Below are 5,048 nucleotides of genomic sequence, written 5' to 3'. Positions count from 1 at the left end.
GGTTTGGCAGGCGTTTCTGTGGACTGTGATGTTTGCAGATGACGCTGTGATCTGCAGCGAGAGCAGGGAGCAGGTGGAAGAGAGCCTGGAGATGTGGAGGTATGCTATGGAGAGAAGAACAGTGAAAGTCAGTAGAAGCGAGACAGAATACATGTGAAACAGGTGTAACAGTGAAAAGGAAAGGAGCAAAGATAGGTTGCTGTCTTCTAGCGTGACTGAGCCATTACTCACAACCAACTTTTCCTGGCATTTGGTCTCACTCACCTACTTCAGTTGTTGTCCTCCTGTTTTATTTGATTTCTTGTATGTAATATGTTTTGAACCTACACTGGTATTCTTGGCAATCTTGCTTTAACCCACTCAAATGGGGTGGCTGTAGCTCACCTACTGATCGGAAGGTCAGCGGTTCGAATCCTGGCTACTCCAGGCTACATGCCAATGTATCCTTGGGCAAGATACTTAACCCCAAGTTGCTCTCCGACCATTCTGTCGGAGTATGAATGCGTGTGAATGTTAGTTAATTAAAAGCACTTAGCTTTGTAAAAATGGAAGGGCTTGTATGAATGGGAGTGCATGGGTGAATGCAAACAGGTTGTATAAGCGCTTTGAGTGCTCATACTGAGTAGAAAAGTGCTATATAAGAACTAGTCCATTTACCATTCAAAGTTGCTGTACAGCTACAAGCCACATTGCAACCCACCTTCAAGCTCAGCCCCTCATTTGATGCATCATCTGATGTCCTGTCATATATCACTGATGTCTGCTCCATGCTGTGCCGGGTTGTCTTCCATAGAACTGAATCACACTGACAAATATACATTTATGTAGGCAGAAAAAACAACCTTCTCTTGGTTGCAGTGACTGACTGAGGATCACCATGAACTAAACAAAACCAAACCAACATCAGATTAAAAGTGCTGCTTTGGTTTTGGTTTTGAGATGTACAGAGAAAGATTTAGATTGTATGGGGCATTTCTTTTATTTTGACGCCCCCTTTTAAGCTTGCTAAACACTGATCTTACTAAAGTACTTCTCTGCTACTGCTACATTTTCCATTACAGCTAAAATTACTCATGACACAGATTCAGTGCAGTTTGGTCCTGCTCCAGCACAGGCGCTGTGCCTGCCACCCACAAACACACATTTAGAAATTAAAAATGTGTTGTGAAGTTTAATATTTTAGTTCCAAATGCAACAGAGCATCCATAACAAATCAGAGCCCAGCTTACCCCTCCTTTCCTGCTTATTAGTTAAAAAAAAAAAAAATTATCACAAGATTTTTGGTCTCAGCAGTCTTTTCATCTCTGGAGAAACATGACAGCGAGAGATGTAATGAAATGTCTCGTGTATAATCAAAATCATCTCTTCTAGCCACGGGGTCAAGATTTGAGCTTTGTGCTATACAGCTGAGGAAATCATGGAAAAAGAGGCTGGAGCAAAGACTTCAAAGCTCAGTGTGAGTGTGTGTTGTATTGGCAAGCTTTAATTTGAGTGAAGATGTGAACTCAGCAGGGGGTCCTCTGATGATTTAACCCAGCGTTTCATCTTTTCTTCAGTGACACGGCTTTCCAGCACTCAAAGGCCATACCCACATTCAGCTTTAAAGCAGGGACTTCAGTTCCCGCTGATCATTTCATATTTTGTGCTTGTTTTGATATCTTTTTATTCATGCAGGTGGTGGTTGACTGGTGTCGTCTGGTAGATGATTTTTTTTTTTTTTCATTACCAGTCAGAACACACACAGACACATGCATGCACACACAACTGGTCAGAATCTGTTGGTATCTGTGGTTTTTAAGTGTGTTTATGTGTTTATGCAGGCCCACTCTTCATTACATCTTTTAGTTCATTGCGGTTTGCAGACATTCATTTATTCACAGCTCTTTTAAGGTCACGCCAGAGCATTTCAGTTGGGTTGAGGTCTGGACTTTGACTGCAGCACCTTGATTCTTTCCTTTTTCAGTCGTTCTGGTGTATTTAATTAAATTCAATTCAATTTTATTTCTATAGCACCAAATCACAACAAACAGTCGCCTCAAGGTGCTTTGTACTGTAGATAAAGACCTACAATAATACAGATTTGCTGCTGTGCTTGGGATCATTGTCCTGCTGCATGACCAAACTTGGTCCAAGCTTTAGCTGTCAGACAGATGGTCTCACATTTGACTCTAGAATACTTTGCTATACAGAGGAGTTCATGGTCATCTTAATGACTAAGGTGCTGAGATCCTGTGGCTGCAAAACAAACCCAGAACATCACCCCTCCACCACCGTGCCGGCAGCTGGTAGGAGGTGTTTGTGCTGATATGCTGTGTTTGCTTTTCACCGAACATGGCACTGTGCAGCCTCTTTGGTCACGTCTGTCCAAAGGACATTGTTCCAGAAGTCTTGTAGTTTGTTCTGATGCAACTTTGCAAACCTAAGCAGTGCTGCTGTGTTCCTTTGAGAGAGGACTTTCTCCTGGCAACCCTTCCTTCTTATAGTTTCCCTGAGCTGTCTGAGCTTGGGATGAATCTGCTGGGATGTCCACTCCCAGGAAGATAAAGGCATCATGTTAACACACGCCTCAATGCTCCAGATGAGAAAACTCAAAAATTCTGCATTTACAGAGGTCAACACACTTGCTGATGATCAGTCAAGCACATTTCATCAGCAGCACTTGGCTGCTACTTACCCTCTTAATTCCTATGACAGCAGTAAGGCTGTAGTTTTTCACATGGCTGTAATTAATTAAAAAGATTTGTTGATTTCAACCAAAGGCAGTATAAAAGATTAATGTAGCCACTGTGATATTGCCCACTGGTTTATGAAGTCTCATTATAAAGACTGACGCTGCGTGTTTTCAACCTGTGATTGGCAAAGAACCCACAAAGTCATCAGGAAAGAGTTGACTGAGATGGCAGAGTAAGGAAGCAGAGGGCCGTTTGCCCATAGACTTCTATCAAGCTGGAAGGCTTTCTGCGACCCCCTGCTGCCCATTAGAAAGAATGCATGTTTAATGTTTTCACACACACAAGCTTCGTCCATCTTCTACATCCATCTTTTAGCCCTAGAGTCATTCTTCTTCAGTGACATTTTGGGCCTCCACTCAGCGTGTGTGAAATATTTGACTCTTTATCTGTCTGATGCTCTTCTACAATTTCAGCTCGTCTCTGTGCCTGACCGCTCAGCTTCAGAGCAGAGTACCTGAAAGAGGATCTTAACTGGTGCAAAGTGACAGAATTAAATGTCTTTTTTTAAAAAAAACAAACAAACAAACAAACAATGCATTTTGCAGATTTCTACCTTGGTAAATAAATTAAAATAAAAGAGGGCAATATTCGAATGTTAGCCATGTATGAATGTTCCTCCAGCTGCTTTTCACTTGAGCAGAGTTTGAATCATCATGCGCTGTTTTCCATCAACAGAGTCAAAAGCATTTTAACCTGCTGTCACTAAACACCCACTCAGGTAATCAACCTGCCATCACAGCCGGCGTAGGTGACTCTGACAGAGGCTGTAATCACAGAGCGCTCACTCAGAGTGGTTACAGGGCCGACACAAACGGAAATATGCTTACAAAATGATTATTTAAACAACAAAATAACCCTGCTGAGGGCCAAGCAGGACTGTCATTTTTAGAAAATAGCATCAAACAAAGACCACAGTTTAAAACACCACTCAGATGGGACAAAGACTACACAGGTAAACGGGAGATAAAAGATTCCCTGTTGTTTGTGGTAGCTGAACTCATCAAATTACAGAGAATTTTACGTAATTTCTACCAAACATTCAGGTTAGTTATGGCCAAGGGAGAACACAAACTGCAATAACTTTTTCTTCTGTTATCATGTGTTGACAGCAGTCTGCACATTCATGATGTTCCTGCTCAAGGCAGTTGTACAGGTTGCTGAATTCAGTAACTCACTTGTGTTTTCCAGCGTGCCCTCTGAGTAAATGCTAATGGTTTCATTTATGAATTTAGTCATTCAGTTTTTCTGTAACTGTGACTCAGATAACATTCAGACTGCATTTTAAGAGTAATGAATGCTGATTGGGGTTTTATTTTTTTGATTATAAATCTGTAAGTTGTAGTCTTACATGAGTTGATGGTTGTGGCTGTACATGTGATCAGGACTGAACCCTGCTGCTCAACCCCACTGAGATCACAATGACCATTGAAAAATATCCCATTTCTTTGCCTTTAGAAGCTGGTGGGTTACTTTTGCTTTGGCTCATTGTTCATTTCCACTGAACTGCTGTCTGATCAGTTTTACAGCATTTGGCTGAACCTGAGCAGACAGTATAGCCCAGAATACTTCCAAATTCATCCTACTTCTTCTATCAGCAGACACGTCATCACTGATGACAGACATACATGCACATACCAGTACACTGCACCACAGATGAAGTGGTAACAGATGACGATGTTATCCATGTCTGTCTTCATATCATTCTAGTAAATTAATCTTGGTTTCATTTTTTCAGAGAGCAGAGCTCTTTTAGAGATTTTCTGTCAAAGTCCAACCTGGCCTTCCTGCTCTTGAGTGTAACCAGTGCTTCGCACCTTGTTGTAAACCCTCTGCATTCCCATTCATGAAGGTGTTGACTGCAGATCTTGGCCATGAAGTGCCCACCTCCTCGAGTGTTCTTGACTGGGTGAGGTGTTGTGAAGGGTTTATCTTAACCAAGGAAACACTTCTGTGATCATCCACTTCATTGGTCTAACAGACTTTTTGATGTTTGGAGCCACATAGGTGCAGAAAACAGACCAACAGACTCACAAAGCTGCTTTTTTTGATCAAACCAACACTTGTAGTTCCATAGCTAAAGTGACATTCTGTACATATAAATAGAAAGAAACCATCTTGTAGTGTTGGCCACTGTCTCACGAGACCATCGTTGGTTCTTGATTTCACCAAACTGCTGGCAACCTCGAACAAACCATTAAACAGTTACATTTTATCAGGAAAGTAAATGAAGGCTTTTTCAGCACCAATTAGACATTTTATTAAAGACCAGCCCTGTACACTGTCCAAGACAAAAACACAGGAGACAAGAAACGAAAC

The sequence above is a fragment of the Archocentrus centrarchus genome, chromosome 21 (assembly GCF_007364275.1).
Source record: "Archocentrus centrarchus isolate MPI-CPG fArcCen1 chromosome 21, fArcCen1, whole genome shotgun sequence".
Classification (NCBI taxonomy): domain Eukaryota; kingdom Metazoa; phylum Chordata; class Actinopteri; order Cichliformes; family Cichlidae; genus Archocentrus; species Archocentrus centrarchus.
This window is presented reverse-complemented; position numbering follows the sequence as displayed.